The sequence below is a fragment of the Dermochelys coriacea genome, chromosome 12 (assembly GCF_009764565.3).
Source record: "Dermochelys coriacea isolate rDerCor1 chromosome 12, rDerCor1.pri.v4, whole genome shotgun sequence".
Lineage (NCBI taxonomy): Eukaryota > Metazoa > Chordata > Testudines > Dermochelyidae > Dermochelys > Dermochelys coriacea.
This window is the reverse complement of record NC_050079.1, coordinates 42,146,356-42,170,128: the sequence shown is the minus strand read 5'-3', so window position 1 is coordinate 42,170,128 and position 23,773 is coordinate 42,146,356. Positions and strand designations below refer to the sequence as shown.

Genomic DNA, 23,773 nt, shown 5'->3' with positions numbered 1-23,773 from the left:
TACAATGATCATGGGTGGGATTCCCAAAAGTGGCTAAGTGACTTAGACGCACAAGTCACACTGACTTTCTGTTTTCTCCTCATCAGAAACAAACTCATTTCCCTTCAGTGGGGAACATCCGCATTGCCACAATCAACGAGTCAGAAAGAAAATAAAATATGTTTTAATTCCCAGAAGCCGCTGTCAATCAATCATTCCAAACAGCATTCCTCTCTATCTTTGCTTGACTTCCTTGGCTGAGGTAAGTACGGTATATGGGAAACAATTATTAAACCTATGTTATCCCTCCCCTGCCCTGTGAGACAACCCCAAGGTATCTCCAAGCAGTGTATAATGATATATTACCTGTACTAAGTGACCATTTAACTAATAACAAGGAGTCCGGTGGCACCTTAAAGACTAACAGATGTATTTGGGTATAAGCTTTCGGGGTAAAAACCCACTTCTTCAGATGCATGGAGTGAAAATTACAGATGCAGGCATTATTATACTGACACATGAAGAAAAGGGAGTTACCTCACAAGAGGAGGTAACTAATATAATCAAAGGCAACCTAGAACTAATGCCAGATATAACAATACTCTCCCCTAAGAGAGTGGACAAACTCAATTAGATTTCAATGCTCAGAGTACACCCAGAGTTTGCACATAGGAGATTCTGCACTTTGCATACTTCTGTGTTTGGTTTTAAACTACTCATACTGAAACCAGAAGACAGCAGGTTTTATTTCTCCTTTGTTTAGAGTAACTGGCAGACATATGTTTCAGAGGAAAATGACCCTTACATTCAAACCAGTTTTAATTCATACTTGTACTTTCAAGTTTGCGTTGTGTTTTATGAAGAGCATTCTATTCAAATTAGTACAGTTTAATATTTTATGGGATTTGTGCAGCTATTCAAGTAAAATCTCATTAAAAGACCTAACCCCCGAAAGTGACCATTTTTGTTGGATCACCAAATAGGGGTTCAATGTAGGTTTCACTATACTAATGGTACAAGTCACCCTTGCAAAGATAAATTGCTGTCATGTAAAAATACAACACATTTGAAACGCTATATTAAACTAACTACACAGCCTGCAGCAACAGGTTAAAATCAGATATAGAAGTTTTCATAGAGTCAGTTACCAGCCACTGAAGAGACAAGTGTTCAAGCTTAACAGATGCTGACATTTCCAAACACAATACTAAAATGAATTGTCTTAAAAAACATACTTTCCACTTGAATTGAGGGGGGATGAAAAAGTAAAAGTTTGATAAACTCCCTGGCACCGATAAGCACAAAGACAAGTTGGTAACTGGTAAGTATTGAGATCTATCTCCTGCTAATGTGAGGTTTCAGGATTGTTTTATAACTCTCAAATCAAACCTGCCATTACAGCTCTAACATAAGCACAGCACACAAATCCAGTAAAATCTTCCTAAGTATCTTGACTGTCTATAAAAACACTTTCTACTGCTCTGACAAGGGTTGTAACTGAGATTCTAGGGATGTAAGCAAGTGACGGTCTGGCTGAGAATAGAAAATCACAACAAAAACTTTCAAAATCTAGACATGGATCACTTAAGACCACACAAAAGTCACTTCTTCTAAACCTTTTAAAATTAAAACAGCTTTTCACTTTAACTCTGGACAGGGCTTTTTCTAATTAATATACCTGTGCAAATTTTAAAACAGGAAACATTAATGGAAAAGTCAAACTTACCTTCTTTCCAATTGATAAACTAACTTTCTGTACAACATGTGGTGTCACACCAGCAAGGCTCCTTAAATCCACCACATCAGATTTTCATTGCCCTGCTCCAATGGGGTGTCTGATATGCCACCAGAAGCTCTATTCCTACCTAGTCTGGAGAGGTAGAGGGTATGCCAGCAATTCCAGTACCCCCATGTAGTTGTGCTGAGGCCCAGTTCCTTTTGTTGGAAAACATGAAGAGAACCCTAGTGCAAATCAGCAGGTTCTGGATTGAATGAGTCCCCTGGCTCAGAAGAAGTCCATGTAAAACACAGCTCTCAAGACCAGCCAGGATCCCTGGATTTCACAGCTCCTTGATCCAAAATTAAGAGTCTGCCTCCAGGCACAGGGATCGATCATATCCTATGACCTCAAGGACCTTCCATTAATCCGCCAATTCTTCCAGAAACATACCACAGAGACAAAAAGCATTATTCTTCCTTCCTTTCTGGAGAATTCCAAGGAACACTTCAAACATGATTTTTTCCTTCTTCCCTTTCCTAAGTCCACCAGTTCCATCATTAGTCAAACCCAAGCTTTTCGGTGGTGCCTTCCATCCTGCACAGCCACTGAAACTCAAGCTGTATTGTAGTTCTAAATCAGCAGCAGATAAATCAGACTGACCAGGAGTGCTCACTCTAGTCTTTATTTTCTTTATGCTAGAAGAGTGTGCTGCTTAAAGCACCAGTGGCCTGCGCTTTGTGAACTATTTTTTTCCCTCAAGTGCATACACTTTCTATTGATGCTCCCAACCTGGGAATGCTAGATGGTCCCCTGACAATAATATAACCCTGCTGGAAGATTATCAGGAACGCATCAATTTAATGGGTGAAATCCTGACTCCATGAAGTCCGTGGCAATACTCTGGCTGACTTCTTTGGGGCAAGGATTTTGTCAATTTTGAACTATCTACAAACAAAAACGATTTGTTTTCATACCAGGTATTACTATGAGCTAATTTAAATATCTAACAGTAATGCAAACTCTTGTCATTACCATGACTCTAAAAAATACCCAGACAAACTATATTTTGTGTACATCTTGGTAGTATAAAAATTTTCTTAACTAGTTTGAGTATTTTTACCAAAAACTTTACATGCACCTTAACGAAAAGTATTTTTAACCTCACAACTCTACCCTGCTAGCTGGAAAACTATTTAGATATGCAAGTTTCTTCCAGTGAATTGCGCCTTTTCTTTGCTGATAACTCCAACAGTCATTAGAACAGCTCAGACACAATACATTATTTGCAAAAAGAAAAGGAGGACTTGTGGCACCTTAGAGAAACAAATTCATTTGAGCATAAGCTTTCGTGAGCTACAGATCACTTCATCTGATGCATTCAATGGAAAATACAGTGGGGAGATTAATATACACACACAGAGAACATGAAACAATGGGTTTTATCATACACACTGTAAGGAGAGTGATCACTTAAGATAAGCTATTACCGGCGGGGGGGAAGAAAACCTTTTGTGGTGAGCCAAAGGTGGGCCATTTCCAGCAGTTGACAAGAATGAGGAACAGTGGGGGGTGGGGGTGGGGGAAATACCATGGGGAAATAGTTTACTTTGTGTAATAACCCATCCATTCCCAGTCTCTATTCAAGCCTAAGTTAATTGTATCCAGTTTGCAAATTAATTCCAATTCAGCAGTCTCTCGTTGGAGTCTGTTTTTGAAGTTTTTTCGTTGAAGAATAGCCACTCTCAGGTCTGTAATCGAGTGACCAGAGAGATTTGACATTCAAGGGGCCACAAGAAAGACAGAAGGCACGTGCTTAAGAAGCTCTTATTTCTCTCCTATGGGTGTGTTTTGCCTTGAGGCCAGATTTGGTCCTTTGTTTGGGGTGTTGTGTTTTAATGTTTGCTAAAATCTATTATTAGCTGTACAAATGTAATTTAAATCAAAGTAATACTTTATTTGTCTGAATCCTGCCTAATCTGGCAATGTAACCACAGCTTTATAAGGAGTTTTAACATTCATTTAAATCAGAGCAGGGATAGGCCGACACTGAACATTTTTCACAACTCATGTCTTTTTGCTGTAGCTATAACTGATACCGATGTAGCTATAATGTGTACACTGTCTCAGTTATTTCCTCCACTGAATTGGGGGATGGTGGGGAAGGATTTTTTTAAAGCTCCAAATTAGAGCATGTATATTCTAATTTTTAGTTTGTTTCTCATTTAAAAGTATATAATTTATAAATCAAGTTTGACATCATGTACGCATTAACCCCTTTTCCCTTCACTGTTTGGAAGAACTTGTCTGTCTCTCTTTCTGATTCTGCTACCCATGTGAATTTTGCCATTCTCATCCAATTCCTATAATCTCTTAATATACTAGGGATGTTGATTATTGTATTCAAATCAACATTCCTATACAACACCAATGCAATTCTGTGCAGAGATCAATAACCCAAACTTTGGGGAAATGGGCAGAATTTTACCCCAGATTTTTTCCACATAGTTATTAATACACAAGAGATTCTTGAAAAGCTGGTGGGCAGTCAAACCAATACTGCTAATCTGAGATTACTGGTTCTGTGGATGAAGGGAAAGCAGTGGATGTATTGTTTCTTGACTTTAGCAAAGCTTTTGACACGGTCTCCCACAGCATTCTTGTCAGCAAGTTAAGGAAGTATGGGCTGGATGAATGCACTATAAGGTGGGTAGAAAGCTGGCTAGATTGTCGGGCTCAACGGGTAGTGATCAATGGCTCCATGTCTAGTTGGCAGCCGGTGTCAAGTGGAGTGCCCCAGGGGTCGGTCCTGGGGCCCGTTTTGTTCAATATCTTCATAAATGATCTGGAGGATGGTGTGGATTGCACTCTCAGCAAATTTGCGGATGATACTAAACTGGGAGGAGTGGTAGATACGCTGGAGGGGAGGGATAGGATACAGAAGGACCTAGACAAATTGGAGGATTGGGCCAAAAGAAATCTAATGAGGTTCAATAAGGATAAATGCAGGGTCCTGCACTTAGGATGGAAGAATCCAATGCACCGCTACAGACTAGGGACCGAATGGCTCGGCAGCAGTTCTGCGGAAAAGGACCTAGGGGTGACAGTGGACGAGAAGCTGGATATGAGTCAGCAGTGTGCCCTTGTTGCCAAGAAGGCCAATGGCATTTTGGGTTGTATAAGTAGGGGCATAGCGAGCAGATCGAGGGACGTGATCGTTCCCCTCTATTCGACACTGGTGAGGCCTCATCTGGAGTACTGTGTCCAGTTTTGGGCCCCACACTACAGGAAGGATGTGGATAAATTGGAAAGAGTACAACGAAGGGCAACGAAAATGATTAGGGGTCTAGAGCACATGACTTATGAGGAGAGGCTGAGGGAGCTGGGATTGTTTAGTCTGCAGAAGAGAAGAATGAGGGGGGATTTGATAGCTGCTTTCAACTACCTGAAAGGGGGTTTCAAAGAGGATGGCTCTAGACTGTTCTCAATGGTAGCAGATGACAGAACGAGGAGTAATGGTCTCAAGTTGCAATGGGGGAGGTTTAGATTGGATATTAGGAAAAACTTTTTCACTAAGAGGGTGGTGAAACACTGGAATGCGTTACCTAGGGAGGTGGTAGAATCTCCTTCCTTAGAGGTTTTTAAGGTCAGGCTTGACAAAGCCCTGGCTGGGATGATTTAACTGGGACTTGGTCCTGCTTTGAGCAGGGGGTTGGACTAGATGACCTTCTGGGGTCCCTTCCAACCCTGATATTCTATGATTCTATGATTCTATGATTCTAATCCTGAAAGTCTCAACAACAGGGCCTTTTAGCAAATAACTATCTGTTACAATCTCTTGAAGCTTTCCTTGGTTTTTTTTACATCAAATATCCTAATGATGTCTAACATCACAGACAAGACAGACCATGTATTTCCACTCAAAGAGCCTTCCTTGGGTTGCAGTTCTGAAGTCACTAAAATGGAACTATATTGTCCATTCATTCCTGCTTTATATAAGTCTACTCCAGCCAGGCAATAAGCATGGTATCACAATATAAAGCATTAGATATGCTTCTGGAAACCCTTTGCCCAGCTGCTCATTAGCACTGCATTAGTCTGTAAACTCAGAGCAAAATGCCTAGTTCAACTTGCTCTTTCTTGATGTACTTGAACGGGCCTGTGAATTTATGGCAGGATAATGTGGAACGCAGCACCTATTTATGAGTTGATCATTTGTACAAAACCCCCTCAAAGCACTGAAGGTTACCATACGACCAGGAGCTGCACTTATGCTGCTCAGAGGGCAACAAAGCCAAGTATATGAAAGTTAAAAGCATTAATAAAAGTGTGACTTATAAATTACTTCATCTTTGTCACCCTTTTTGAAATGGGGTGAGAGAGGCCAGGGTAAATTTATTTTTTAAGTGCTTTCTGAGACCTGCAAGGGTCAGGCTTGAAATGCTGTACTCTATAAATCATTCCATGCGTATCTGATAGATGCTAGTGCATCGTAACATTAACAAATATTGATTTATTTATCATTTGCAACTGTTTATAGCTAAACAGAAGACCTGATAATATTTAAGCAGAAAAGAAACTTTAATTTGAGATAATGCAGACTGGGAACTCCCTATGACAGCAGGAAACAGCAACCAGTTCTAGTTCATCAACCCAGTCAGTGCCTGTTCAATATGCATACGAAGCCACTGGGAGAATTAGTTAGGAGATATGGTTTGCAATGTCTAGTTTGCTAAGAACACCAAACTATGTCTCCGTCACTTCTGATCCTATATACGAAATAGAACAGAACAGTGGGTCTGAACAAGCCTGGGGCTTCCATGAGTGCTAGCTGGCAGAAGCTCAGTCCAGATAAGACGGAGGTAATTTTGGATGGTTTAGGGAAACAACTAGAAGTACTCTGAGGATTGTAACTTCTGATTAAGGGAGTGGCCCCCTGCCATCTGTAACTCAGGGGCATAAACGAAAAGCTTGTGGGCTCCCAGACTGCTCCAGTAGCAGCAGTGACCAAAAGCAGATTTCTTCCACCTGCACCTCAGATGATGCGTGGGGCCCTTTCTTTCAGCTGCAGATCTTGCAACAGCTACCCTGGCCCACAGTTCCAATCAGCTTAAACATTATACCCAAGGTAAGCAAGAGGGCTGGCAGTAGGGCTTGTGAAGGAGCTTCCTCTTTGGAACCTGTTTCCACTCTTGGTCCGCAGGGCCCAGGTATCTGAGGAGGAGGCAGACTGAAAGGCCTGGAGAAAGAACGGGGATGTGATGGTCAGCACATGTGCAGGTATGATTGTGGTGGAGGTAGCGGTATTTTGATTATTTAATTTAGTGCAATATTTTAGAATGTGTTTTAAAATTAGTAAAGGCACCCAGAGCAATGAGTGGAGAATTACAATAAATCTCATTAACATAATGAGGAAGCCAAATTTTCCTGTGAGCATCTCTGCCTGGTGTCTTAAATCTTTACACGTTAGGAATTAGAGTCTTGTCGCCATAATGTTCTGCCCCCTGAGATTTGTATGTAGCTATACATAGACCTGTCATGAGAAAACTAACAGAGTTCTTTTGCTGTGAAAATGAAGCCATATGAAAAATGAAACCCAAAATCAAGTAAACACTAACCCTTAATAACAAAACCCAGTATTTGCAAAAGAGGAGCACTTCCTTTAACAGAGTATATACCACATCATGTCACTCAGTTTTTCCCATTTCACTCCTTTGTATGAGGAGCTTCCACTAAGAAAAAAAGCATTCAGTCCCTTGCAAAAAAAAGTGTGAACAGAAGTAAAAGCCCAGTTTAAGCTGCACTGTACCAAAGTAGTAACCCAAGGTCTGAAATGGGTCAAGCTGAGTTGCTAAGAGATACCATCAAGAACTGTGTCTGTGAATAGATGTGCATGGCTTCTTTGTGTCAGCATGGTGCACCCACGTTTATTAATCCATTATTTATTTAGTGGCTCAGGTAGTTTTTCTACTGCACATGGCAGGGCTAATATCCATCTCACTGTAACAAACTGTGGCTCGATTTTTTCCAAATCTGTTTTCTTTTTTTACCTGCCTTTGTTCACCTCTCTTCTCATGAGTGCAGGTGGGAGGCTTTTGCAAGAGGCCTCTGAAGAATGCAGTCTAGTAAAGGAATAGATAATCAAAGGCACATGCAGAAATGCATGTCAAACATGACTCCAAATTAATCCCAAATTTTGTGCCCTTTCTTATGACCACCCATTTAATAACAAAAGCATATATTAAACAAGTAAACATAAGCACATTACATGAACGTAGCACCGTTCACCTGGAAAGTTCCTCAAGTGCTTCTCAGACTGTCAGAATAGTAAATGGTTCACCCACCATTAACAAGCAGCTACCTCTGTAAACAAAAGAGCAGCAATAAGGCACAGCAGAGTTTTGGGAAGGGAAGAACACTTTTCCATCGGAAAACTACGGGGAAATTTATCAGAGAGAAAGGAAAATGTTTCTTAGGAATAGCTTGTCATGTGATACACTACAGTTGCTTGAGTCCCACTTCCAGGAGCTTGGAGGCAGCCATGAAAGGAACCCACCCACTGGGTTGAGTTCCAGAATTGTTCTTATAAATATTTAAATTACAGTCGCACCTTGAGGCCCTGATCCAGGCCCCTTTGCGCCACGTGCTGTAATTGAGCACACAGTTAATACCAACATGAAGGGCATAAAATATCAAATGGTAGCCACACCGTGACAACTATGGACAAAAAAAATGAAGACTGATGAACGTTGAGAGAAAGGAAGATACCACTCCTAATAAGATGAAGGTGGGCCTGGATCAGAGGACAAGTTGTTTGAGAGAAATGAAATGAACAGGCAAGGACATTTTCTGTTCTCCTTCAAATACATGTTCTTTGGTCCAGTACAGCTGGGACGTGACTGCAAGTGAGATTTCCAAAAAGCTAGAGAATAAAGTGGAAGATAGAAAGCAGTGTGTAAAAACCATAGGAGGTGAACGAATAAGTTTAAGGATAGTCTAGCACTTGTGGGCCAACACACTCAAAATCTGCATCTGCAAAGGACTGTGTCCGTTTTATTGGATTTTGTAAAAACGTGGATCTGCTCTGGCGATTATGCATACCTTTTCAGCACAGAACAGAGAGATGCAGAATGGGGCTGCTATGCTATGACACTAGAGAATGAACACAGGCCTTTTGCATTGTAATCCTCATTGATGCAATTCCAGATTCAATATGCCATGAATAATGTACTGTATTTGGGGATGTGGATGGTCCTGGAAAGAGATTTTTTTTTAGTGTCTCCCTCATTTTTAAGGTCTGCTACAGTTTCTCCTATGGATGTTAGATAATCCCACTGGTTGACCCCCTTTGTGACCTATAGAACTCTTTTCTGCATTTCAGAGTGAATTTCAAAGCTGTGCAAAATACTAATGGAACATACAAGCAAGCAAAGGGTTTCTATGGAGAAAAGGCCCTATTTGGCAGAGGATCAAATATACTAGGACTGAAATCATCCTGAGTGGGCTCTCTATTGACTCGCAGGTTGGCTTTTTTGTTGTTTTTGTTAAATAAGGGGAAAAAGGGTAAATTTTCCTTGCTGGTTTTACTCTGCCAAGAAAGTTTGTGGCTTAAGAGACAAAGGCTGCTAAAGCTCATGCTAGCTTTTGCTGCCTGTCATGCCCACATTTGCATCAGAGGAGTATATTAGCTACACCTAAGGTCAGAGCTGTCCCTTGGGTAGGGCAAATTGGGGCGACTGCTCCGGGCCCTGTGCTTTGAGGGGCCCCAGGGGCCAGAGCTATTGGCCAGCGTGGTCAGTCCCAGAAGAGACGAATCCATCACTTTTGCCCCCACCCTGCCCCCACGCCCTGCATTTTGGGGGGCCCCACGGGCCACTGCGATTGGCTGGTGCGGAAGAGATAAATCCGTCACTTCTGCCCTGGGCCCCACACCCCACTAGGGACAGCCCTGCCTAGGGTTGCTTTATTTATTAATTTAGATCTTAAATCATAAGAAGAGGCTTTTGTAGGAGCTCTAGGGGCCCCAACAATTAATATTATAACCTAATACATTATAGTTTGGGAAGCCCGGTCTGAGGACACAAGGCCAGCCACATCCCTCTGCCAGCCTTGATGCTGCTCTTTGATCATTGGGTGTCAGGCACCGCGGACTAGAGGAGATAGTAACATTTACCTCCATAGCTCTGCTGCTGCTTTTCTTGTGCCTCACATGTAGTTCATCACTTGCTGTAACAGGGAGCCTGAAGAGAGGAAGACTCCTTCCCTCTCCCTCTCCCCATGGCCACCAGGACTGGTACTTTAAATGATGTGGGAGAAGTAGCCCCTCCCAGGGATATTCTCTCAGAGTGTGAGAGGAGCCCTGGTGACCAATGCTGGATTTAACCTCACTCCAGAGTGTGCCACGGTCCTTTCCCACTGTGCACTTTCTAGCATTGGGCCCTGCCTTCCTTGGCTTTACTGCTGCTCTGTCTGGCCTCCAGGTGCCACCTATAATCTCTGTGCTGGAGGGTTGGGAAATAAAGTAGAGTTGAAGGCAACTAAGTAAAGAAAAAAGTGAATAATGCAAAATAAAGCAGAAAATCTCATGGAAGGGACAAAGTATTCTGTTACCAAAAATATAAGGGTTCTCTGATCATCATGTGCTGAGCTGAGAGATAGGACATTTTGGAGCTGAATCCAGCTGGTGGGTCCCTATCACTTGGCTGCATGGACAGACCAAGTGCTGGGACCTGGAATGGAAATGAGGAATGGAAATACTTAAGGTGGGAGGTACCTGAATCAAATTTATGCCCCCCAGCTTTAACAATGGATCTTTCTACTTAGCTGAGACACTGTGGAGTGGCCTGTCTAAACTGGTTTCCAACAGAAGTGTTTGAATGCACAAGCACCGCCATGTCAAATGAACACACTTGTATATAGCACCTCACAGAGCACATTTTACCTGCACATTTTCAAATAATAAAACCACTGGTGGCTTCAAACAACATGCATAACTATTCCCCTAGATAGAGATTATCCAGTGCTCATGGAGGCATGTGTGAATATTGGCACACATTTACAGATTAATTTGCCTGCATTTATTTACTCCAAGTACTTTTGAAAATCTAGACTTCTGTAGGGGAAAACAGGCACAGAAAGATTGTTTAGTGGAACAGAGACCTTACAAGCTCAGCCATCCTAAAGTAGAGTTATTAAATAATAAAAATGGACTGACAATTTCATCTGTGCAATCAAGAATTTTGGAACAGAAAAACAAACAAACAAACAAAAAGTGACCTGCAATATTAACAGTAAAAGCTTCTCATGCAGCTGGCATTTCTGGTTGTACTTTCCATATACTTCAAAAGAACAAAATTAAAACCTGGTTTACATCTGAATATCAAAGTTAAATCAAATTGTATTCAGGTACTGGTAAAATTCCACATCTATTAAATAATGGACCAGCTGCTTATGAAAAATGGTGGTGTAAGCATAAAGAGAAGAAAAATATTTTTAACATAACACATCCCAAATTTAAGAAATTTTGCTGAACTTCACTACAACGTCCATTTGCTCTCTCAGGACTTGCACAGAATGGTTTGCAGGTAGTACCTTCACCATTTAGACTTGAAATTAGACAAAGGTTTCTAACTATCAGAGCAGTGAAGTTCTGGAACAGCCTTCCAAGGGGAGCAATGGGGGCAAAAGACATACCTGGCTTCAAGACTAAGCTTGATAAGTGTATGGAGGGGATGGTATGATGGGATAGCCTAATTTTGGCAATTAATTGACCTTTGACTATTAGTAGTAGATATGCCCGCTGGCTTAATGATGGGATGTTAAATGGGGTGAGCTCTGAGTTACTACAGAGAATTCTTTCCTGGGTGTCTGGCTGGTGAGTCTTGCCCACATGCTCAGGGTTTAGCTGATCACTATATTTGGGGTCGGGAAGGAATTTTCCTCCAGGGCAGATTGGCAGATTTTTCGCCTTCCTTTGCAGCGTGGGGCATGGGTCACTTGCTGGAGGATTCTCAGCATCTTGAAGTCTTTAAATCACGATTTGAGGACTTCGGTAGCTCAGACATAGGTCAGGGATTTGTTACAGGAGTGGGTGGGTGAGATTCTGTGGCCTGCATTGTGCAGGAGGTCAGACTAGATGATCATAATGGTCCCTTCTGACCTTAAAGTCTATGATTCTATGATTTAAAATGATATGGCTTCTGTTCTAGAAAGTGATAAAGCTAAAAATATTTTGATATCCTAGAATCACCACCGCATCACCTGATTTGTACGTACCCTGTTCCTCTGTTCAAATACCTCTGTTCAAAATAATTATTGGTATTAGCACATATTAACGGCCATGCTGGGTCAAACCAATAGTCTGCCGAGCCCAGGATCATGTTCTGACAGTGGCTAGCGCAAGGCCCTTCAGAGGGAATGAACAGAACAGGGCAATTATTAGGTGATCCATCTCTTGTCATCCACTCCCAGCAGTCTGAAGCTTAGGGACATCCAGAACATGTGGCTGCATCCCTGGCCATCTTGGCTAATAGCCACTGATGAACCTGTCCTCCAGGAACTTATCCAAGGTTAAATACACATTACCACTTACTATGGTACAACTTATGTCACTCAGGGGTGTGAATAAGACATCCCCATGAGTGACTTAAGTTACAACGACCTATGCTCCCACATGGACAGCACTGTGTCAGCAGGAGAGAGTATTCCACTGCCATAATTACTCCACCCCCCTAAGCAGTGGTAGCTAAGTCGACAGGAGACCTCTCTCCCATCGGCTTAGAGCATCTGCACTAACAGCGCAACATCAGCACAGCTGTAAGCTCTGTGGTGTAGCCATAGCCAAATTCTTTTTTGAACCCAGTTACACTTTTGGCCATCACAATATCGCCTGGCAATGAGTTCCACAGGTTGATTGTGTGTTGTGTGAAGAAGTACTTCTTTTTGTTTGTATTAAACCTGTTGTCTATTAATTTCATTGGGTGACCCCTGGTTCTTGTGTTTGTGAAGGGGTAAATAACACTTCCTGATTCACGTTCTCCACATGATTCCATAGACCTCACATCCCCCCTTAGTCGTCTCCTTTCTAAGCTGAACAGCCCCAGGCTTTTAAATCTCCCATCGTATGTAAGCTGCTCCATACCCCTAACCATTTTTGTTGCCCCTTTCTGTACTTTTTCCAATTCTAATATATCTTTTCTGAGATAGGACAACCAGAACTCCATGCAGTATTCAAGATATAGATGTACTATGGATTTATAGTGGCATTATGATATTATGACAATTTTATTATTTATCCTTTTCCTAACTGTTCCTAACAGTCTGTTAACTTTTTTTAACTACCACTTCATATTGAGCAGACATTTTCAGAAACCTATCCATGATGACAAGGTCTTTTTCTTGAGTGGTAACAGCTAATTTAGATCCCATCATCCTGTATGTATAGTTGGGATTATGTTTTCCAATGTGCATTACTTTGCATTTATCAACATTGAATTTCATCTGCCATTTTCTTGCCCCATTACCTAGTTTTGTGAGATCTCTTTGTAACTCCAATAAACTCAAAAAGAAAAGGAGTACTTGTGGTACGTTAGAGACTAACAAATTTATTTGAGCATAAGCTTTTGTGAGCTACAGCTCACTTCATCGGATGCAGGTGCCACAAGTACTCCTTTTCTTTTTGCGAATACAGACTAACACAGCTGCTACTCTGAAACCATTCAATAAACTCAGCTGTGAGGCAGTTCTTACTCATTTTTAAGAATTCATCTTTCTCTACCAAAGCATGCAGTGTGATGGGCTCACTAACTGTATTTACTCAAGGATCAAACATGGAATAACTAGAACTAAACACAGATTCTCAATCACAGATGGATTTCAAGGAAAGGAGATGACTATGGCTAGCTGTCTCGCTGCAGATGTAAAAAGTTATTACTGACATAGAATATTACTGTGGTGAACAGGTTGGAAACTGGTGCCAAGCTTAAAATGTTTCAAAACTCAAGCCTATAAAACTGTGACCAGCCAGGAAGAGTATGACCCTTTGCAGCTATAGAAACACTGTCTTTTTTAGAGCACCTACCCCTTCAGCAGAAGAGAGAAAACTCAGCAAGAGCCTCTCCTGCCAATTAAAGGTTGTCAATATTGACTATCTGAGGGATTTCCATGCTCAGGAAGCAAATTAGAAACTCAATACCTGAACTATTCCTAAATGCAGTTATCAACTTCAGAGTTTTATCTCATAAAACCAATTCAGCTTAGAGTTTAATTCTATTAAATTAGGGCTTAGAAATAAGATTTGCTCTGAGAATGAATGCATCATTAGTTTTAAAATGCAATATACTGAAACCCAAAATGTGCAGCATTACAATTTGAAGAATGAGTAAAGATGGCACCCAAATGTACTTCTCTCTAAACTTATTTACCAGCCTCTGAAAACCTGTCTGCTCATTAGGATGGTGAGTCGTTTGGTATGTGGGACATCCCCCTTCTTTAGGGAGCGATAATCCTCTTGTCTCTCTCCTTGGCACAAGTTTTCCATTTGTTCTTAAAACCCTCCTATTTCAGCAGCTGACGGAGAAAAAAGAATCCAAGTCCCCTTTCTTAATAAAAATGCCACAATGAGATCCTGGTGGGCTTGTGCCAGGCATGTCAAAGGAACAGATACTAATACAGGAAACCTCAAGAACTACCCATTTTTGTGCAAGTTACAGTATACAGGAGAGTCATGTAGGGCTGGTTTTTTCAATCAGACTTCCAGTACATGAAAAGCACCCTTCCATGGGGTGCAAGTAATCTCTGAAAGGCTCCTTAGTTTCCTGTGGTATTGTATTAAAACTCATTTTTGATACAATAATACAGGAATAAAATAAGTTCAGAAGAGGAGTAGTAGCCCAACAATGTCTGTCCCCTTGCATTAGATACTGCTGTGTATGCTTTCATACTATACTTGCAAAACAGATACAAGGCCAGTGCGTACCTCTAGTACTAAGATAAAATGATTGAAAATTGGGGGGAAAAAAGTCTAATGCCACACCAAAGGCACCTAGAAACTTTTAATAAGCTATACAAGGATAAGCCATTCTGGTGATATGTTTCTCATCAGTCTGTTGTTCTTGATTTGGTATTTTGGATGGCCTGATCAAAACAGGTGGATTCTATGCACAGAAACAGCCCTAGCCATGTTCTTTTGCATTAAAAACAGCAATGTTGTTATACAAGGAAATAATTATGCTTTGTAAATTGTATTGTACTACAATTTAGCAACCTGCACGGTGGTGTTATAGCATCATAAAATACTTTGTAGTTCATTGTCTCTCACACTGAATGGCTGGATTACTGTTTTTTGAAGATATATTATAAAAAGGACTAATTTGATATTTGACTTGTGAAATATAAGAATTTTGTACTTCGTCTTATATATAATGCAACAAACACTACAAATGATTTTAAAGTAATTTTAGGATTCAGAAGAGTAATATAATATGCCACAACACAAACTTCTAAATGCAATGCAATATGCTGAGGGGGTTTTGAAAATGTATATAAAATCTGAGAGGGTGGGGGAAGGAGGGATAAAGAACAACACTGTATTCTGGCCATGTCCCCTTCCAAAGCTCAGTTAGCTTGATGTAGCTTTAATTCCTAGGTTGCATTTGCTTCTAGCTCTTGTTTGCTTGCTCTTTGTTTCATTGAACTCAACTAGTTTATCTGTTAAAAAATAATGAAGCTGAGCAGAACAGTACTTTCACTGCTACAGGGCTACTGGAATTGAGAGCACTTGTACAGCTTTATTTTCAGAAGTGTTTCCAAAGAGAAACAAACACTGGAGGGGCTCTGGAAATACAGATATGTTTCTTTCAGCCACCAAGAGGGGAAAGATTGCCCCGATGCGCCTTTGACAACTAGTTTCGAGCAAGAGGTGATTGTCAGTCAATATTGCCACAAGAATGTGATGCAGGTGCAAACAACAGGGACGTAAAGGTAATGATCACTTCAACCAAAACTCTGGGTCCCACTGCAGCAATATATTCCTGGCTGGGAGGAGTCAGGTAGATTCCCAATGGAACAAGAAAGAATTCCTACAGTCTGACAATCTTTGGCCTGACCACCTTTAATATGGACAACAAGGGTTGGGGGACCAGTGCTTTTACTGTGCAACTAGCAAGTCTAGTGTAAATATCTGAAACCAAGACAATAAAGAATGAGAAAAGAGAAATATAAAAATGGCAGTAAACAGAACCCAAAGATTTAAAAATGGAAAATGAATCTTTTAAAATGGAGAAATTTAGGCACTAACCCAAATTTTACATAAGAACAGCAATCAAACAACAAAACAAAAAAGGGTCAACTGCCTTGCAACAATTTAAGGCACTTAAAATTGCTAATATTTATTTGTTAGCCTGGAGAAATCTCTCTCTAAAATAAAAACATTTCAATATATTTATATCTTTCCTGCTTCTCCCATCCTATAGACAAATTGCAAAAGATGGTAACAGATAATTTAAAAGAAAAGGCAAAGTATTGTTTGTGGCATGGTCTAAATTGAGTCTGTCAGTGAAGATCACATAACTTTTCACTTTTATTTAAAGAAACTGACTTGATCATTGCAAAATACTGCAACACACACACACACACTCTTAGTGTCAGGTAGCTGACCCTTGAAAACTATATTGATGCCTGATTGTCCACCACTTCAAGTGAAAACGTGAAAATAATCACAATCTTTTTTTAAATTACCAAATCTTGAGAAATTATCAAATTACTGAAAATTGTCACAAATGATATTCTTTTAAATTATGATTGGACTGTAACCAAAAACTTCCCCAGAAGTATAATCACTTCTGAATAAAATAAAATGCTCCCTGGGCACTTTTAAGGAGCCTCTCGCTGCTTTATTTCCACAAACTTTCAAAACCTTTCATGAAGTTTGTGCTTTATTTTAATATTAGTTATGCTGTTTCTAGTCCATGCATTTGTGGAGAGTGGTAAACTGTTTAAGAACAGAAAATTTGTTAAAACTAGTCATACACTTCATTGTCTGTAAAGAAAATTACCTTGGTTTGCAACATGTGTTTCTAATACTAATGCATCATATGAAGAGTAAAAGACCTCTTGTCTTATAGTACAATTCACATGGATCCATTATGGTCTTTATAGGGGAATCTCACTAATATCTTTTTTTAACAAAGGAAAAGGGGGAAAAATGCAGATCATGAACAGATCGGGGGATCTGTTTTATGTACCTTCCATATCATCTCAGCGACAGAAGTAACTGAAAAGTTTGAATTGGGTCATTCTTGAACAGAATTTTTTCAAGATTTTCACTGGAAGTGAGTATAAACAAACTACCCTGATCTCTGCTCCTGGAATATCAGGTTCAGCTGCCATCTTCTGTCATCAATATTTACCATCTTTCTTCTTATTCAGACTCTCTAACTTGGTGTAATTGCTGGATACCACTTGTCACGTACATTCCATAAACTGACAGTCAAACTCAGCCTTTTACTTTTCTTTTTTTAATCTCCTTTCAGAAGCTGCCTATTTCCTACCATGTTCCTTGATTGCAACTCTCCCACAAGCTCAACTATTCACATTTATCATATTATTTATAACGTCATAATGACTTGTTAAGCTTAAAGTGCTAATATGGAGAGAAATATCATGCAACTAATATTTTTAGCCCTATATAAAAACAAAGGTTGAAACATAGGCCCAAATGAAGTCAACAGGAGTTTTGTTATTGACATCAGTGGGGTCAAGGTTTCACCCAATGTGTCTGCAATACTGTGTTTCATGGGGTTTTAGGTTAGATACATTCTATGATCCATACAGCACAATACCCTGTATTTGTACGGTAATTGCCAGGTAAATCAATGGGAGCTCTGTGCACATATGTACTGCATCTACATGGTTTAGAGTCTTTTAATTAACTACATTTTTATTTACAGAGCAAATGGGTTTTAACCATACTCCGAGTTATTTACTGATCTTTCACTGCTTGGACTTCAGCACTTATTGTTCCAAATAGAATTTATTATTTATATTAGAGTAGCTCCCAGAGGCTCCTAACCAAGATCAGGGCCCCTTTGCGCTACACACTGTACATTCACATAGGAAGAGAGAGCTCTTAGTCCCTGCCTCAGCAAGACAGGCAAAGGGTGGGAGAAAGGAAGTTTTATAACCCCCATGTTACGTAGAAGGAGCAAAAGCAGAGAGAAATGTAAAAAATTGCTCAAGGACATGCAGGAAGTCTGTGACCCAGTTCATCTGACTGCCAGGCTAGTCTCTTAATCACAGGATCCTCATCAGCAAAATCTGTGGGTTAAACCCTAAATCTTCAAAATTATCATTAGATTAATTCTGGGTTCTATTCCTGGCTCTTCCATGGACTTCCTCTGGGACCAGGGGAAAATCAATACAGCTCTATGCCTCTGTTCCCCATTTTCAAAATGGGAATAATAAATTGAAATATAAAGACGTTATGAGGATTAATTCATTAATGTTTGTAAAGAACTATGAAATCCTCCGGTGACAGATGTACATGTGAAGTGTTACTGTCATCAGAAGCCTCAATATGATTCATATCCACTTTTAGTTTTACCTTTAGAATAGATATGTTACTCTCATTTTTACAATCCTCTTCATACAATACCCTTGGCATAAAATTTTACCTTTTGTAAGTAAGCATTGTCTTACTATATTTGACCATTTACTGGAGATGACCATATACAGTAGATGCCTCTCAAGTAATCTATCTTGTATCCTCTCTCTGGTTATTAATATTACATCACCTTTCAGTAAGATGACTTGGGGGCATGCACTTTGTACGACCTTTGTAAGTGCACTTGAGTAGAAGAACTTTTCATTTGTGGACACAAATATTTTTGGTATTTAAAGACAAGACTTTAATGATGGCTGATGAAAACACAAAGATAAAGGACATGACATACTAAACACAGCATGCTAGGTAGTCACAATGGTGGGGACTGGACTGTAAATTTATTTTTAGATGAAACAAAAATCGTATCAGGTCAGCATTAATTTTTGTACCTCAGTATGAAAACCAAGTAATTGCAGCAAAAGTTCACAAGCAAAAGCTGTCGTATGTAGAGTAAGGTCAGTTAGTTATGCATAGATCATAAAATAAGTTCCATTTTGCAGGATTCACCAGTGCCAAAGATATTCTAACTCCAAGAACTCTATGCTACTGAAATCCTAATCAAAAAGCTAGCCTTAGAAAGGAGAGCTCTGATTTTCAAGACAGTGGTTACAAAGGATTTTTATCATAGATTATGGGTGTACATATGTTATAAAGCAGTAGCTCTCAACCTTTCCAGACTACTGTACCCCTTTCAGGAGTCTGATTTGTCTTGCATATCCCCAAGTTTCACCTCACTTACAAACTACTTGCTTACAAAATCAGACATAGAAATACAAAAGTGTCACAGCACACTAGTACTGAAAAATTGCTGACTTTCTCATTTTTACCATACAATTACAAAATAAATCAATTGGAATAGAAATATTACACTTACGTGTCAGTATATAGTATATAAAGCAGTATAAACAAGTCGTTGCCTGTATGAAATTTTAGTTTGTACTGACTTAGCTAGTGCTTTTTATGTGGCCTGTTGTAAAACTAGGCAAATATCCAGATGGGCTGATGTACACACTGGAAGAGATCTGTGTCACCCCAGGGAAACATGTACCCCTGCTGGAGAACCACAGTTGTAAAGCCTTTGGGGCACAGACTGCTGATCAAATTCTCCAGTGAGATGCTGCTTCTTGCACATTGGCCAAAATGTGGCCATAAATGGCCACCAGGGTATCCATAGGGTGCAGGGATACTCCCTGCTGGGATAAAGCTGATATGGTCAGATCCGGAGACAGCTGCTCCCCCCCTCCCGGCAAGGGGCATGTCAGGGAAGGGAGGAACACACTGGAGGTGGAGATGAGGCATGGAGGAGCAGAGCTCCACTGTGTCTACCCTCCACTGGCTCATGGGTCATTAAATTAACCTGAGTAAGTGGTAGCTCTACTCCTGTCTCACCCACCTCTTCTCGGAGCTGTAGATCTACTGTTCTTCCTGTACAGGTGCAGAAAAAAACATAATACCATGGCATCTACACCACAGAGTTTTGGCTGTGAGATCAGGAATAAGATGCACACACAGTCACACTTACACCTACTCTCCTCCCACACCAGGCCCTTTTCATTCCTTTTTGCCATGGTGAAATTTGGAGTTTGAGACGGATGGACTAAGACACTCCAAGGCCCTAGGCATCCCAAGGACTCCACACTGGTATCCCCACCACAGCAATGTGCCCCATCACCCCATTTGGAATGGCAGGGAAGCCTCCCTCCCAGAGGTGATGGAGCAGCATCAGGGAAGCTAGGATGGATGGTTCAGATCTGCTGCACTCTTTTCCTTCTGTCACTGAGAGTCCTCTGCTAGCTGTCGGAGGTACCACCAAGAGGACTGGATCATGGAGCCAACACCCCATTGATATGGGAAAGTTCACACACATTGATAGCTACTGTCTCAGGCAGCTATCCCTACATCAGTGACATGGGTCACATTTTCAAGCTTTTTTCACACTTCTGAGAGCTAGAAACTTTATTTTTAAATAAAAGCTAAGATTCTGACGTGATCACATGATTCCTGGAACAGGGGCCCTAGGCACAGACCTATGGTGCCTCTCTGTCTTCACTTATCCCTGCACATGAGGGGAAGAAATGCACTCTGCATAAATCTCCACTGAGTGCAGGTTGGCTTTTGTGCATAGGACAACAGTGGCCACTCAAACACTCACCTATTCTCCCTTAGAGAAATAGATATGGTAACTTCCATTTCTGCAGACTTACCAATACTCTCCTTCATATTGCATAATAGAGAGATTGCCTAGAATACTGGATATACTAAGGTAACATTATGTAATCAGCTTAAGCAACTGGCAAGTTTTTAAAGAATCACTACTATACCTGAGACACAAACCACACCTGGTGTGAAAGACTGCAGTGTGTTACACCCCTCCCCTACCCCGACAGCCCACTAAGACCAAGTGCAGGATTAGCTTCTTAATGCAGGAGACTCCAGAGTATCTTCCCTCTAGACCAGCAGGCATTGAGCAAGTTGTGAAGTGACATATTTGGACACAAGGAGACTAAGAGCTACACCACTTACAAAGCACTGTCAGCAGCCACCCCTTGGAGCCATCAGAGCAGTATTCATTTTCTTGTTCAGATAAAGGCAAGATGCATAAAGAGGAACAAAAGAGAAAAAGGAGGGAAGTTATGAAAAGAAAAGGAGAAATAATAAATTAAAACAAAGGCACAGCACAAAAAGCTCTTCTGCGAGTTCTTCCACACAGCTGAAGAACATGCAAAGCATTAGATATTCATATATTTCTTAACTACTAATGACACAAAAAGTCAGTTTTGTGCAAATAATTCCAGCAAAACAATTTTCAGGCAGCATATTGCATGACACTACCTCACACAAAGCTTCAGAGAGAAGGGCTGAATGCCAAAGGAGTTTCTTGAGCTTCTTATGGCTCCTAGTGGACAACAATACCACACCTCTCAAAATTAGCAAAGCTCACAGCATCAGTGAGCTATTATTGCTGCTTACATTGTATGTTTCTGAAACCCTGGACAGTGCTATCTGGGGAAGAAAAGAGAGTGAGTGAAAAACAGCATCTTCCTTCTCCTTTCATCAGAGTTTAGCTTAGTGTAAAATTCAGTTTGAGGAAAGAAACTCAAGCTTCTAACAACAAACTCTCTTTGACTAAATCATTCTTCCACCTATTTATTATAAAGATCTGATCTACTCTAACTCACTAAACCCTCTGTCTGTGTTTATATTCACCAGTGGAGTGCAGATCCAAAGTAGTAAAAAGAAATTTAGGTCAAATGATTAAAAGAAAAGGGGTTTTAAACCAACAATTTTAAAGTTCTAATTGTTTGCTTATTGACACCAATTTACATGGAGCCACTTAGTGAATAAAGGTTTTCACAGTACATGGCACTTCTTTATGTCAGTTTTTAGCCATCATGTCACAGCCTGGCTTGAAAAGAAGAAATGCTGAAAACTCGTAGGCCAGAAATGAACAGCCTATTAAGATCTGAAAAGCTGTCATCCCCACTGAAAAGACTTGCGTCAGGCACTGAGGATATATTTTAAACTGCCTGTCCGCAAGAAAACTTTAATAATGCAGCCTTGCTCTAATGTCTTGTGAGAGGAGAGGCAATTTTACTTCTTCTATTAACCCAACGTGATTACAATGGCTTATTTCATGGAATATTAAGTTCAAATTCTGCTCCCTGGGAGGACAATAAAAAAAAAAGAGTGCGCTTATGACATTGCCCGAAATAGCCACAAGGACCGCAACTCCTTGGTGCTGCTTTTAATGTATCCAAGCAGTAATCTACCTTAATTTGCTAATGGTTAGATAAATTAGTAACAAAATAATAAAATACAAAAATATCAACATGGAAACCAAATGTTTATCTTTAACAAAGATTAAAACAACAAAAGCTTGTTTTCATAAAGATTGTGGTGAGCTTTCTTCCCCTCTTCCCCAATTCAAGGAAAAAATAAACTCCTTGTGTTGGACAGGCTTTTGCCATGAGGCAGTAATAAGCAAAGCATTTTGTGCTGAGACCACAGTTGGGACAGCTTTGTGCAAATGGAAGCGTTAATAACTGCCTGGAAGCAACAAACAATTTCAAAACTACCTGAACTATCTGTGTATGTACACTCAGAAAAAATATTAAGACTTGATTTCCACAAAGAATCCTGGTCTGAGCCATTCTGTCAGCATCCACATTGACGAGACATACCATGTACACTGGAATTCCTGCAGAGCCATTGTGTCTCCTTAAACTGTTCCATAGGTTCCAATTGTCTAAACAAAGGTGTTGAACTGCACTTGTCTTTAGCTGGCTGACAAACTAATTCACTCCCTTAATTTTTAATTGTAGACTGATAATATTTTGAATGTTTTAAAATTAAAACCACCATTTACAAATAAGTCAACAGACATAAAGAGATGTAGGTTACTGGTGCTGTGCACCCCACTCTGAATAGCCATGGTCAACGTGACAAACTGTGCAGCCCTAAAGCTATTCATTTACCAGTGACTCCTTTCTTCCAACCCTTCAAGATATAAGCAGAAAGTGGAGCTCTTTCCCCAGTTCTCATGGACAGAAAATTACCCTTTTCTCTTACATACATACAGACTGAATACCAGATGATAAAGTGATGGAAATTGGACAGTTAGCTTTAATGACTTTAATTTCTGCCATTCACAATATTAAAAAAAAACCCCTCTCTTACCATCTGGAGCTTCCATAAACAATACTAATGCAGTGATATGTTAGCCACATCTTGTTTAATTGTATTGTTTAGTGCAGGGTGTTGCAGACAAATTAAACCAACCTTACACATGGGTAAAGAGTGAAAATAGGGCCAATGGACAACTATGAGCAAGCTTTAAATGTTCATGTAATAAATCTATGTAGAAGAAAACTATCATATAAAAAGAGATTTGTGTTTTTAAACTGAGCTAGAGCATACATGCAGAAGTGATTCGCAGTGGCTTTCTTTCTAACATTGCCTTCCTATCTGCAAACCTTTTCTAAAAATCTGAAGGAAATATAAAGACTTTTTTCAGTTTTTATTGCATATATGCAAATTTCCAATGAAATTATAAATAACCACTATTAAACATAATGCCAGAGGTCAACAAATCTATAACAAACAGATAAAGTTAAACAAATGCATTAAAATTGTATGCACTGTAAAGCTAAAGAAATTGCATAAAAATAGAACAATATTTATTTCTTCTCTATCTAACAGCTCCCTGTTTTATTAGGCCCATGTTACAAAGCGATCTGATAAGAAGGAGTGAGGCTAAATGGCAAACGGCAAACATCCCAAATCGCAACCTGATGTATTTCCACAGCCCTGACCTTCAGATAAAAATCATACAGAAATCTGCAAACCCACCAAATATGCAGCACCACATGCTTCAACCATTTTCAGACACAACAGTCGGGGGCAAAAAAGAAACAAAG

At 40.1% G+C, this 23,773-nt stretch overlaps 1 long non-coding RNA gene across 2 annotated transcripts in view; it reads right to left on the bottom strand.

The window, feature by feature from the left end:
- LOC122456224 overlaps nucleotides 1-23,773 on the bottom strand; it is a 593,145-nt gene that overhangs the window by 271,141 nt on the left and 298,231 nt on the right. The gene's annotated exons all lie outside the window — the stretch shown is intronic.